Source organism: Mesoplodon mirus (assembly GCF_964341445.2).
Source record: "Mesoplodon mirus genome assembly, chromosome: 9".
Taxonomy (NCBI): domain Eukaryota; kingdom Metazoa; phylum Chordata; class Mammalia; order Artiodactyla; family Ziphiidae; genus Mesoplodon; species Mesoplodon mirus.
In genome coordinates, this window is record NC_138985.1 from 72,812,253 (window position 1) to 72,827,637 (window position 15,385).

General features: G+C 39.3%; 1 protein-coding gene across 1 annotated transcript in view; it reads left to right on the forward strand.

Annotated features, from left to right (window-relative positions):
* The window catches only part of NPSR1 (neuropeptide S receptor 1), a gene marked incomplete at both ends in the record, with an annotated part of 108,207 nt that overhangs the window by 26,448 nt on the left and 66,374 nt on the right, over positions 1 to 15,385 (forward strand). The gene's annotated exons all lie outside the window — the stretch shown is intronic.

Sequence of the window (15,385 nt, forward strand, 5' to 3'; positions counted from 1 at the left end):
GAAGGAAAAGGATCCAAATGAGAGCCCTGGGAACTCCAGAGATGCTCACTGTGGAAGTACCATTTGGAGCAGGGCTGCTCTGAATGGGCCATGTCCCCAAATGAGTCGTACCCCCAGAGGCCTCGTAGGGTTTTCAGGGTCTCACCCGAGGAGGAGACTACTTTCAAATCCTGGGATTGCAGAGTGTATAACAGTAATCTGAGGAGCTATTCATCAGCGAACAGGAAGTAATCAGAGTGCACAGCCAGCAAGTGTGGGCTTTGGAGTCAAAGGCATTTTTATTAGGACACGTCCTGCATGGGGGATTTTGAGGGCCAATAAATATGTCAAATGCCCACCCTGCCCCCCAGTTAAAGGATTTGAGATCACCTGGACCTCTAAATGTGCCACTGTGGCCCTTTGGGGGAGTATAAACATAGGAATAAACACAATGGATGAGCAAATCTAGCTGGGATTTATTTGGGCATCATATTTTAGAGCAGAAGTTTAAAATTTTTAGTTTACACACTTTAAAATAATATTGAGGCTCCCAAAGAACTGTTGTTTATGTGGATTAACTTATCTCTAGAATTATTTACCATTTTGGAAAGTAAAATTGAGAAATTAAAAATATTTTTATTAATTTATTTTAAATAACGGTAATAAAATATTAACAGAAATAACATACATTATGAAAAGTAACTTTTTTTCCAAAAAAAAAAGATTGCTTTGTTTCTTCATCAGTCAGCTATGCTATTATATGTGTGATATAGTAGGAAATACATATATATTTAATCTTTGTCTCATCCTTGGCTCAGAGCTCCTAAAATCCCTGGAATTTCCTGAGCGATGGGGGTGAGAGAAGCACTTTTTGTTATTCCTAAGAAGCCCTTTTCAACTGTACCTGCGTTTATACTAATGAGGTGAGTCTTGGAGGGCCCCCAGATAGCTTCAGGGTGAAAGCTGGTACACAGAGGAACCAACCCTGTGATTAGAGGGTTGGAAACTTCAGCTCCACCCCTTCTGGAGGGACTGGAGATTGAGTTCAATCAACAATGACCAATGATTTAATGTAATGGAATGAATGTAATGAAACCTCCATAAAATCCCCTAAACAGGGTTTGAGACCCTTCCTGGTTGGTGAACACATCAAAGTGGTGAAGGGCGGTGCTCCCGTAGAGGGTATGGAAGCCACGTGTGCACCCCTACACGTTGCCCTGTGCTTCTCTTCTGTTTCCTGAGTTGTATCGGCTATAATAAACTGGTGAACATAAGTAAAGGGTTTTCTTGAGATTTGTGAGTTGTTCTAATGAATTATCAAACAGGGGCAGGGAAGGTTGTGGGAGCACCCAAATCTGCAGGCAGCCAGGCAGAAGTGTGGGTCACCTGAGCTCCCCATTTGTGGCAGGTGTCTGAAGTGGGCATTCTTGTGGGACTGAACTCTTAACCTGTGAAGTCCATACCAACTCTGACAGTCAGCGTCAGGATTGAGTTGGACCGTTGAATACCCAGTTGGTGTCAGAGAAACAGAGGCATATCATGTAGCCTCTAGAAAACACCATATGAAAGAATGAGAGAAAAAGCAATAGCATCTTAGCGTTGTTGTAAAAATAGTTTTGACTTTGCAGACCACCCCCCTCCCCAGAAAGGGCCTCAAGGGACCCCAGGAGTCCCTAGACCCCACCTGAAGACCTCTGTGTTAGAGAATTGTTTTCTGTGATTGGACTGTTCTGAAACTATCCATTCCTTAGCTCCAGAATACATCATACAAGTCTCAAAGGCCCAAAAAGGTTAAAAATTGCTTTTCCATAATTAAGATTTAAGATGAAGACTCCAAGGAGTCCTTGGAGTTTGTGTCCAGAGACAGCACGGAACAGAGAATGGTGGAAGATGGGGTTTGTTCTGTAAGTTTATCCAGAGCTCATGGCGTATGGTGACTATGCCAGGAGTGAATGAGTACTCAGTACCTAATAACGGCACTGGGGAGGTATATACAATGAGTGGGAAATGATATGGTAACCTCACTAGTTGTCAGAGGGCTAGAGTGAGGAGAAAGACCCTCAGAGCACATGTGCTGGGTATGCAAACACCCTCCCATCCCTGCACCTCTCAAGGGAAGGGTGGGAGGGAGGCCTGTCCCTCCTTTCATTTAAATGCTGATGCCTGGCATAATTTGCTGCAAAGCCGTTTTCTCTCTCATGACTTAGGAGAATAGAGTCAGATGGTTAGCATGCTAGAGTGTTCAGAGCTATGTTGAAGCAGCAGGTGACCTAGAAAAGATCTGTCCCCCCAAAAAAGTGATAACATGCTGTCCCTGCATAATGATGATATTTTGCCTCTATGCACTGTTAAGAAGTTTCAGAAATATTATGGGAAACAAGAAAGGGATTTTTCATACAGCTGGCACCTGACTAAATAAATGTATATTTCATACCTGATTCTTTAACTAGGATCCCAAATGCATTCTCATATTTCTGCCAGACAGACTGTTTTCCTTTTCTTATGCAAAAAATCTAGATGGACTTCCAGCTCAAGACTGTGCCTGGCTAACAGCCTTCAATACAACCTGTCCCATTTTCTCACTTTAAAAATATGGGAAAAAATGAAAACTCTCACTACTGTTGAAAACCATCACTGACAGACAACCTAATGTCTGAATCAGAGAGGAATAGACACTACTTATAAAGCAGATGGAGCTCCACTGAGAAACACTAAGCCAAGGAGCCTCTGAGCCATGCAAAACACAGACTGTCAACAAATGTGAGACAGAGGCATTGTCTGCAGCCGGATCTGACCCACCCATCGAGGAGAAGCTCATCCTTAGATGCTGCCAGGCTCTGAGGCAAGCAGAGGATGGACTCTACCTCATTAACTACTTTCTAGAAAGAATACAAGTCCCAGGGGGAAAATGGTCAGGATGTAGGAACAGACTCAGGATATAATGTGATATGTAGTCCCACAAGTGAGGAACTGGGTGTATGAGCAGAGAGAAGTCCCCTGGTAACGGGCCACACTGGGAGTGGGTGGGAGTTGTGTGGTTTTCTGTGGTGTGGTATGTGTGTGGGTGTGGCACGTGGGGCATGTAGTATATGTGTGTACACCTGTGTATGCATGTAGCATGCATAATGTGTGGTATGTGTTGCATTGTATTGTATGGTGTGTGTGTGTATCATGTACTGAGTGAATATGTATGTGCGAGTATGCAATGTGTGTATGTGATACGTGTATGTGTGTGTGTATGTGGTATGTGTTTGGTGTATATATGTATGTGGATGTGGTATGTGTGGGGGGTGTGTGTATATACCTAACTACTATAATTAAGACTCCTAAAGAATAAGGCAATTGAAAGAGAGGGATGAGTTCCCTTGGATAAAGACCCATCAGAAACTTGGAGTTGGCCTGGACTGTTTGTGCACGTTGACCTGGCCTCTGGATGTAATAAAGGATGGTTATTATTGTTTCACCATATGCTGAACAGAGAGTGGGAATAAGAGTCATTCATTTACCCTATCTGCTTCTAAGCAGCAAATCTGAAAAGAAATCTGGTTATTTTTTGAGAAAAAGAAGAAATCCATCAAATCATTTGTAACTATAGAAGCATAATTTATACCAAGAAAAAAGAAATAACATCTGGAAGGCTCCAAAGAAAAAGACATCTCTAAAAAAGTATACCTCAATGACTAGAAAAAAAGATATTTCAAGGAAGTGTTTTAGTGTCATGAAGAGATGTAAGAAAGCATAAGCAGGAACAGTGTTGTAAGCAAAAAGGCAGGGAGAGGAAAGGAAGAGGATGGCACGAAAGGCGCCATTGTGGGGAAAGGAGCCACTAAAACAAAGCCTGAGGCAACGACAACCAAAAAAGGTCAATTCGTCGTGCAGAAAATCCCATCAATTACTGGAAGGGCAGGTTTGAGAAGCCTTTCCAGAATGCCAAGTGAAAGGATAAGGAAGTCAAAACAAAGTAAGAGGAGATAGGAATAAAGTCAGCAGAGAGTGTTCCTGGAAGAGAAACAAAAATAGAGAAAAGCAGAATCAAACCTATAACGTAAGAAATCTTTCCTGAGCTTGCAAAAAAGGGGAGAAAGAGGCTTGTGGAAGCAGATTCCAAGAGCTTACCATACTTAGGCATAGTAACTGAAAATATACCTGGGGTATCCCCACCTCCACCATCATCTAGTCATGTCTTATCAAAGCATTTTTATTCATTCACTCAACAAATACTTATTTTATGTGCCAGGCACTGCAATTATAAAGATCGAAGGAAAAGTCCTCAAAGATTTAGGCAGAACAAAATTGTTTACTTACAATACCCACCGTAAGCCAAGTATCAGATCATTAGAAGAAGACATCTATCATCTTAAGGGATAGTTTGGGGGCTCAGGGATTTCTTAGGCTTCCAAGCTACCTTTACTGTATGAACATAACAAAATGACAAATGCAGATATACATTTGTAACCAAACCAAACTTGGATCCACTTGCCTGCCTCACAGCCAAGCCAATCTACCTACACCAGGTTGTGGTGGAGGAAACTGCAGCATTTATTGCAGGTGCCAAGCAAGGAGAATGAGCAGCTCATGCTCAAAAGACCCAAACACCCCATGGCTTTCAGGCAAGGGTTTTTAAAGACAGTGTTAGGGGAGGGGATCATAGGAGCATAGCCATCTCATGGACCTTCTTCTGACTGGTTCATGGTAAGGTAACAGGGTGGTGTTTCAGTAATCTTAATTATCAACCTTCTGGTTCCAACCAGTCTGGGTTATACCACCATCCTACACCTGGGCAGTGGCAGGGGTCTTCGTTCCTGCAGAACAACTTAAAGATACATGTCAGATTGTTATATATATATCCCTTGAGGAGGAACTATTGCTGAACTGTTGATCTTGACTGCTTTTCCTTTGTTTCTGCATTTCCTCACTTCCCTAATTAGTAACTGGTTGAGTCTGGTCTTTGGAACTCAGGGAAGGCCTGGGAGACTAAAGCTTTTTTTCTACAAACAAGAAATGGGGGACATGAGGGGCTTTTGTACCTGGGAGGGCCCCACAGGTTCCTGCTTGGTTTCACAGTGGTGTAAAAACCATGGCCTTAGTATTGAATATTTAAAAATATATGTAAATGTTTTCCACAACTAGTGGAGATTTGGAGCAGAATTAAAGGCCTAAAACTGAAGAAGTCATTCGTGTACAGAAGTCCTAAAATTACTAAAACACAGATAATCATAAATAATTGGTACATGTGGTTGTAAACTGAAAACATGTATCAAATATTCTACTAGAAAAAGGATATATATAAATGTACATACCCTTTAGTGCAACAATTCTATGAGTAGAAAAATTTCCCCCAAGCCATTATTTAAGGATGGTATAATGGTTTCTAAACAAGGATATAATTTACAGTATTAGTTACAAAATGAAAAAAAAAATAGAATAAGAATAAAACAGTGGTGGCATTGGCTATATAAACAATAATTTATATCTACGAAGAAATAAAATAGAACAATGTAGATAATGTCCATTTATAGGGTAATAAGCTGTGATATTGTTACACAAAATATGGGTTCACTTCTTGGTAGGTGTCAAGCCAAAAGACATAACCAAGCCAAAGATCAGGAGAAGGAAGGATTTCTTATTACTTGCAGCAAATAAGGAGAACACGGAGACTCTTTGCCAAAGCAGTGTCTCCCCAACAGCAAAACTGGGGAAGTTTTAAGCTAAGGGTACATGCATATTCATGAAGGGGCTTGGGTGGTCCACTGAGTCCAAGCTTTAGTTGATAGAAGTCACGAGGGTCAGAAAACGTCGATATCATCATTCGTTGGGTTCCTGTTGATCTGGTGGTTGAACACTTTAGGATAATCTTTACCATTAAAACAAAACTGGGAGTCTTTAACAACTGATATATAATCTTTGTTATTGCTTCTTCTTTTCCCTGATAATAGTTGTTTGTTCTTTTGTTCCTTTAAGATCATTAATTACTGAGACGTGTTCAAGGGCAAGCATTGTGGCCAGGCTTAGATCACAAAATGGTTTAGGCCAAAAATGGCTTCTCTTATGTCAAGAAAGCCACGCCTGGTTCTCTTTCTCCAAGGATCCCCTGTCCTGTTTGTTTACAATATGTTGTCATGTTAAAAAGAAAAAAGCAACTTAAAACCCAATATTTACAGTATAATTCTACTTTAGAAAAAAATATATGCATGTAAATAGAAAATAAATTCTAAAAATTTCTGCAGTTGAATGTTAGTAGCTGTTATATCTAGATGGCAAGATTTTGCATGCTTGTTATTTTCTATTTTATCCTAGTTTGTTTGGCTCATCTGGATTTTCCAGTTTTTCTGCAAGTTGCATGTAAGCGATTTAAATAAGGCTGTGACATAATTAGATTTTCAAGGGTAGAAACAGGATTGCAGGGCCAATATAAGAGGCAAAGTTATTGAAGCAAATCAGATGAGAGATGATGGCAGCCAGAAGCCAGGAAGTGGCAGTGGGAATGGGCAAAAGTGGGCAGACTTGAGTGATTCCAAAGACAAGAAATGATGAGCTTGAAGATTGGTTACTTATGGGAGTGAGGCTGCAGATACCTACAGTGCAGTAAGAAATCATGCTTCCTTGGAGTTTAAAATAAGGATGAGTCAGCCAGATTGAGAGGGAGGGAAGGCCATTTCAGCCAGAAGTGTGTGTCCCATTATTTGACCTGTCTTACAGTGGCCTTTCCCAGCCAAATTGCAAACACACCCACCAAAGTTGAATTAACATTTTCAAAGGGAGAGGAAAGCATAATTCCCTCTGGAAACTCTGAGCACATTATGTCAAAGTGAATCCATCCATCCTGGCTATAGCAGTTTCCAGACAGGCTGCCCAAGGCTGCTTTGCAGAAAAGGCTTATTCTGTGCTGAGCACCTCATTTACACCTGAATGGAGAACTCCTGAGAATCCTGGACCAGCCAAGCACAGTACAGTTACTATTTCCAGAAAATTTTCATTTGACCCCAATGACTTACAATAACAGAACAATGTCCCATTACCCAGTAATAATCACTGTGACCTTCACTGGGAATGGTCCTTTCCCACAAGGACCTGATCCAAAATACCATCCAGCAGATGGGAGCTCCTGTCAGAACATGAAGATCCATCACACTGACAGGTTCTCCCTGAAGACCCCAAGTGCCAGAGGATTTGAACAAAGCATCCTTTTATATGCAGGGTGAAGGAGGCACAAATTTCTAAATGGCACACAATACAGTAGCCTGTAATTATCTATTTTTAGCAGAATTTTTAAGTCAATAGGACAGGTCAATGGGATTTCCATTCCAAATCTTCATTGAAGTTCTTTATCAAAAAAAAGACTGTTTTTCACTTGACCTGTTCAACATTTCTTACCAGAGATAATTTCTAACAATAATAATGATAATCATAATGAAATAATATGAATATTTCTTAGTTTGCCAGACCCTATTACAAACCTATCTCATTTTATCTTTATAACAATCAACATGAAGAAGGTAACAATTTCTACAGATGTCAGGGAGGAAATTTGTCCATTTGATTGAACCAAAACCCATCTACCTCCCACACTGAGGAGTTAGGCTTTTATTTTAAAGAATATGCTGTTATCAAGAAAGACCTATTAAACATTTGCTTTGACCTTTGCCTTCAAAGTCATCCAAACCTGAGTTACCAGCTGGTTTCTCGAAAAGGGTAATTAATGTTGACTTTTCTTTTCACCACCTTCGGCATAACTAGTATAAAGGAAAACCTCTAAAATAGTATAACCATATTGCCACAGAAACAGATTCAGAAAAACAAACCTGAGAATGCTAGAGAAAGGAAACATATTATGTAAGTTTTCCCTTAGAGTTTGGCAGCCTTTGTTCATAGTTGGCTATAAACTCATTTAGTTCTACCAATAAGCCCACACAACTTTACTTCCTGACATCTGTTCTCTCCTCCCATGATCTGGAAGTTTTCTTTCTTCTGATAAGTGTAAAACATTTGTGGGGATAAGATGTGTTCAGAAAGGAACAGAAAGCAGACAGCCTGGTTCAATAGGTGTTGGCGGGGGGGATCCCAGGAAGCTGGATTTCTTTAAACAACCCCTTCAAAGTTTTCCTTACCCAAGTGGTTTTGGAACAATGTTTTGAGAATCTCGAGTCAGGTATTTGGTGGTGGTATGCACATAGTGGTTAGGAAAATGGCATCATAGGGTCCAGAGTCAAATCCCAGCTCTTTGTGTCACCACCTGGGTGAAGGTGGCGAGCCAATTAACTAAGTCTCAGTTTTCCCATTTATCAAGTGGGTGTGGTAATAATATATGTAAATTAATGAGCTAATATATATATGCAAAGTGCTTAGACCAGTGTCAGGATTACAGTAGGTAATCAATAAATGGAAGTAATTATTATTATCATTATATTATATGAAACGTTAGATAGTAATATAGTATGCAGTGAAGCCCTCATTTTCTTGGACAGAACTAACTAAGCACAAATCCCCATATGTCTGTTGCCCATGGAGTTAGATGAGAGAAATGTCTAATGGTAACACACAACATGTGTTATCAAGCTACCCAAATTAATAATCTAATTAAATTCCACTTTAAACAGGAACAAAAAAGGGTGGGGACCTCTAAACCCCTTCTCAGCACAAGCTCTCAGAACAGTAGACTGCTGACTGTCACCAAGGTGACTGTAGATACAGCTTTCATAACCATTCCTGAAATCACTCATATTCCAAAAAGAGAACATACTTCTAAGAGTAAAACTTAGTAATTAAGTCACTCAGCCAAAAAAAGACATCACAATACATATCAGAACACCCATAATAACACTTTTAGAGAACTGACTATGTCCCATCAACTGTGCCATGCCAAATCCCCTACTGGAGTTAGCTCATTCTATCCTGACAGCCACCCTAGGATGAGTGTTGGTTTGATCTCCATTTGTGACTGAGGGTACTGAGGACAGAGAGATTAAGTAAGTATTTATGCACCTCATGGAGAGTAGACCCAGGTTAAACCCAGGATGACACATCCCAAAGCCTGTGCTCCTAGTCAGAACCCCCACACAGAACTGCTCATGTAGTCAAGAGAACAGTAGTGTCCCCAGAATGTGGGCAAAACCCAGTGGAGAGGCTGTTTAGTGCACTATGCAAGCTAATTGTTGTCACCAGCTTGTTAATGAACAGGAAGTGGGTCAAGATAATGAGAAGACAAGCCACAGACTGGGAAAAAATATTTGCAAAAGACACATCTGATAAAAGACTGTTAACCAAAATATACAAAGAACTCTTAAAACTCAATAGTTAGAAAAAAAAAAAAAAATTTAAAAATTGGGGAAAAGACCTGAATAGCCACCTTACCAAGGAAGATATACAGATGGCAAATAAGCATATGAAAAAACACTCCACATATGTCATTATGGAATTGCAAATTAAAACAACAAGATACTGCTATACACCTAGTAGGATGGCCAAAATCCAGAACACAGAAAATATCAAATGCTAGTGAGGATGTGGAATAACAGGAACTCTCATTCATTGCTGGTGGGAATGCAAAATGGTAGTTTCTTACAAAATTAAACATACTCTTACCACACAATCCAGCAATCACACTCCTTGGTATTTACCCAAAGAGCTGAAAATTTATATCCACACAAAAACCTGCACATGGATTTTTATAACAGCTTTATTCATAATTGCCAAAACTTGAAAGCAACCAAGATGTCCCTCAGTAGATGAATGGATAAACAAACTATGGAACATCTACACAATGGCATATTATTCAGCGCTAAAAAGAAATGAGCCATCAAGCCATAAAAAGACATGGAAGAAAACTTAAATGCATATTACTAAGTGAAAGAAGCCAATCTGAAAAGGCTACATATTGTATGAATTCAACTATATGACATTTTGGAAAAGATAAAACTATTCTAAAACCATTCTATTCTAAAATTAAGCTGGAAAGAGTAAAACGATCAGTGGTTGCCAGGGGTTAGAAGAGAGGGAGGGATGAACAGGCAGAGTGCAGAGGATTTTTAGGGCAGTGAAACTATTCTGTATGATACGACAATGGTAGATTCATGTCATTATATACATTTACCAAAACCCATAGAATGTACAACATCAAGCATGGACCCTAATGTAAACCATGGATTTTGGAGGTTCATTGATTGTAACAAATGCACCACTCTGGCGGGGGATGTTGATGGGGGAGAGGTTGTGCATGTCGGGGGTAGGGGGTATATGGGAACTCTGTACTTTCCTCTCCATTTTGTTGTGAACCTAAAACTGCTCTAAAAAATTAAATCTATTTTTTTTAAAAAAAAGAAGTGGATGCTAATCTTCAACACGTGCAGCTTTTTATAATTCATTTATAAACAATGATCTCCAAGTGGGGAAAGACTCATGTTCATCTTGTTAGCTTTTTAAAAATTTATTTTGAAATAATAATAAATTCAAAGGAAGTTACAAAAACAGTGGGGTGAGGTCCTCATACCTTTTATCTAGTTTCCCCAATGATGTTTGTACAACATTTTGCGTAACTCTGATACAATATCAAATCAGGAAACGGACATAGGTAAAATGTGTGTGTATAGCTCTATGCCATTTTGCCACATATGTAAATTCGTATAACCACCACCACAATATCTTGATCAAGTGCCGACTAAGATACTCAATAAAGATACTATTAAAGACTCATTGAATAAACAAATAAGCAAGTGGCTGAGTGGATGATTGAATGCATGAGATAAATAAATGGCACATAGATCTTATTTGAATATAGGGTCAGTCAATCTCACAAATCATTTTTATTTTTATAAAGTCTTGATCTGAGGGTTGTTTATAAATGCATGGATTGGAAGCACACCACCACACTATTAAGAGCCATTTCAATTTGGCTAATTGAGCCTACGTGTGTTTCGTTGCCCTCCCCCAAAACATTGTTATTGAAATAATATAACATAAATATAGGGGGAAATGTGTACATATATATATATATATATATATATATATATATATATATCTCCTTGATGATAGGAAAGAGTGCTATCCATGTGGTAAAAAAAAAAAAAAGAAGAAAAAATTGAGACTTTCTTAACATATTCAGAGCAGCTTGTGGGAAAGAAAAACAAAACCCTCCTTTGTAGCAAGTAGAAGGGATACCTGTCAAGAATCCATTCTCCATCCCAGAACTCAGAAAACCAAGAGATGGGGCAGTGTCTCAGCCCCTGACAAAGTTCAAAAGCTCTAGGTGGAGCTAGTGCTCTGGTCTTAGTCTCCAAAAATAACTGGACTTTGATCTGGCCAAAATTCTCCCTCAACTCTTGTCTGCTCATCTAAGGTTTTTCAGAAACCATCCAAGTATCTGAACAAAAGCGACAGCATCTCTGAAGAAATACTCTCAGCTCCAAATCTGATGTTATGAAAGACCCTCAGGAAAAACCCCTCTGCTGGGCTTGAGATCCCTGACAACTATATCCACTGTTTTTCTTCTCACAGGAAGCCCATCGGCCTGAAGACTGTGGCACTTAACCACGGTTTCTATGGGTCACTTCTCAGATAAGCTGCAAATAGGAGCAGAGAGAGAACGTAAAATTTCTCATTACAGCTCTTTGTTTAGAACGCATTTTTGCTTGCTTTTTTAAGGAGAGTAGAGAAACTTGCTCCTCTGCCTTCCAAGAGAAAACTGAAAGTTAGATTCGATTTCAGAGTGTGCCCACAGTTTCTGACCTAAGGATATTAATCAGGGTGTCTTAACCCCTCCCACCTACCCTTTGCAAGAACCATCACCTATTTCCCCCATTGGAGGTTCAGTTCTGAGTAAAACACTCCTAAGCACATCATCCTCTCCCTAGGAGCCTTGTCAGCCCCAGGATCCAGTCTATGCAAGCATCCCACCTGCCCTGGAGTTGTGGCAGTGCGGTGGTCTCTGGAGACTTCCACTTGAGAGGGAATAGAGGAGGAGCAAAGCCCATTGACTGATCTCTATTTGCCTCTCTGTGTCCTAAAATCTCCATCTCCTTGTGAATAAAAGAATCAAAGTATGTTCAATCCCAGTGAAGAGCTATATCCCTGAACTTTACAAGACTTAAACATCTTGAAAAAATAGAACAACCTCTGACAGAAAAATCAATGAACACATACAAAGTTTCTGTAGTTCAAAAGGAAACTCTCTAAGGAATTTAGCTAATACAATCCAATAAGAAGACAACAGAATAAATGGTGTAAGTGAAAAAAAAATGAGTGAAATTATCAGTTTGCAAATGATGTGACTATTTTAGAAGGAAACACAAGATTGTTTGGAAATCCCATTGGTCCTAATAAGAGATTTAATTAAAGTAGCTGATTATAAAAACAACAAATATAAAAAGCAATTAGCTTTTCTATATACTAGCAATAACCTATTAGAAAATATAATAAAAAACTAAAGATTGCATTTTCAATAACACAAAATGCATATGAATACCCTTTAAAATAAATGTAGTGACTTATATGAAGAAAATTATATCAATATAAGTTAACTTAGTGACATTTTTTAAATTTAATAATTGAAAATCCATTCAATGTTTCTGGTCAGAAAAGTCCACATTGTAAAGACTGCAATTAAAATTGTGGTTCCATGCAATTCAGATGAAGATTCCAATTGGATTTTTAATTTTAAAACTAGCAGATACTATTTTAAAGCACATCTGGAAACACATATTCTTGATATTTTTCCAAGAAATTTATAACAAGGGAAACAAGTAAAATGTAACTGCTCATCTTGAAACAAGGCCATGTTGGCTTAAGATTTAAAAATGAAGGAACAGAATGAAAAGCTGGACAAAAATCAAATATACATAGGACTTTAGGAAATAAGAAAAATGCTTTTGAAATGAACAAGGGGAAAGAAAGGTGGTTGAATAATCAGAGCAGGATGTGTGCTCCAGCAGATTAGCCCTCCTGCTTTCCTGCACATACTTAACTCTGTGCTGCCTGCACCCCTCTGTGCTGGCTTGGCCCTCTGACTTGAAATCTTCCCCCGAAGCTATTCCTTGTCTCTGCTCAGTGTTCCCTCCACAGAGAGGTCTTCCTTGGTCTTCCTAACTAAAATAGCACCCTGTAGAGGGTTTAAGGGATTTGGGGGTTGATCAATGAAAAAGATGTGACCACTAGGTACCAGTAACACACACAAGCTTTATTTAGGTGCCGCTTTGACAAGTTTGCATGTGAGGAAGTCCCTCACAGCCAGACTGTCAAGTGGCTACGGTGCAGGGGTCACCATTCAGAAGGGAAGGAAGGTAAGGTGGGAGTGAGATCAGAGAGGGGTTTATGTGTCTTGGTGATGTCATTCAGCAGCACAGCAGGGAGTCTAGGTCAGGGAGTTCCAAAGTTGACAGCATCTGCTTGAGGTCTTTTTAGTCTATGGCTATAGCTATGGCTATAAATCTAACAGATGTTGGGCACAGTTTTTCAGGGTATACAAAACAGGAAGGCTGTCAGTGGCTAAAAATCTGCTTATATGGGCTATATATAAAATAATTAGATGTAAAAACTTGAGTTGGTGCCAGTGCGCCTTTGAGCTAACGGATCTCAGTCTGCAAAGAAGAAACAAGCAACCTAGGAGCTAATATACAGAGACCATCTTTGGCTTATTTATATAACACACTTCCACTCGATTCAATGTCAATACCCCGCTTGATATTTTGTTAGAGCACTTATCCCTCTGTGCCATTATAATCTATATTATTTGGTTTTTGTGTTTTTATCTGTTTTTCTCATTACAATGTTAACTCTGTGAAGATAGAACTGTGTCATCCTTATACATCGATGTTTCCTCAGTGCCAAAAAATTGAGTGTCTGAACAGAATGGGTACTTAAAAAACATTTGCTGGAGGAATGAAGAAAGGAAAGGAAGAAAGGAGGAAGCCATACTAAGATAAGCATCAAAATAGAGTTAAAATTCCAACATAAACATGAAATTGTTTTTAGGAAAAATATTTCAATAATTAGGGTGGGGAAGAATTTTTCTAAGTGGGACATCAAGGTAGAAATTATTAAGGAAGACTAACAGATTTGAATTCAAAAATATAAAGCATAAAATTTAAATTATGAAGTAAAATTTTTTAAAAATAAAATTATAAACTAATTTAAATATTTACAGTATAAGTAGTATTTGCATAGCTGATAGAGAGTTGACATACTCACCAAATAAGGACTTCCTACAAATCAATAATAAAAAGAAAAATACCTAATAGAAAAACAAACACAAATATGTGAATAGGAAAACACAGAAAGGAAATGCAATTCACCACTGTCTATTTTAAATGTTTAATGTCATGAACTAAATAAATGCAAAAAACAGTAACAATGAGATGCCATGTCTGCCTACTAAGAAAAGAAAGTAGGTTTCAGGAAACTGGTACTGCATCAGGCCATTTCTATTAAATACGATCTGAAAAGGTATCAACAAAGATACCTCAGAAAGGGTTTATCTATGGATCATGTTTTGCTTTTCGATACTTTTTAATTTTTCATCATTACATATTACTTATGCAATAAAAAAGTAATTGTACATTAAAAATGAATAGTTAGGGTAAATCCCTGGCTCCTAGAGTGGGCCAATCGTGGAAAACGATGTCCCAATACTGAGAACGGCCTAGGTCTGTTGCAACTTTGGTAGCACAGTGGAGAGGGTGATGATTTTCTCTGCTTTAGATGAAGGCCAGGGGACGAGAGTTAATTCTGCACAGATGGATCTTGAAGTCTCAGCAGAGGTTTTCCAGGTGCCCAAAGGAGGAATGGATTGTAGGCAGAATAGAATGTGCAAGAAGGAGATGGGCACAGGACGGCATGGGGCGCAGTAACAACTTGAATTCTCAGTTTCCAGAATTCACACTTGACACTGAATGTCTATCAGGTAATAGGGCTCAGGTTGGAGTTCACCTCACTGGTTATGGGTAAAAGACAGATTTTTTGATGAAATTTGCAAAGCGAGGGTTAGTAAAAAGAGCACATTTCCCTAATGTCTTACCTCGGGGAGTGCTGGGACTGGCCAGAGTGTACCTTCCAGGGGAGGGACCCAGTTTCCCTAGTTGCTCACCTTTGTTATTTATCAAGGGATAGAACAAGTTTATCAGTGGGGGGAAGGGTGTGGTGGCGGCAGAAAAAGGGCCTCGACCACTAGGCAGTCTGGTGTAGAGGTCAGTTGTTTACCGCAGTTGTTTAGGAAAGCCAGCTGCCAGCTTGAGACCCATGGGAGTTGAGTTCAGGTGCAGTCCCACCTCTTGACCTGGGGAAAACCCACTGTCCCCACTGGCTCATCACCTAGGCCACTCGGTGAGAATTCCCAACTTGCTTTTGGACTATTCTATTTATCCGTAACAGAATCTTAGGGTCACTTTTGGACTATTCTGGTGTCCATACATTTCACTGA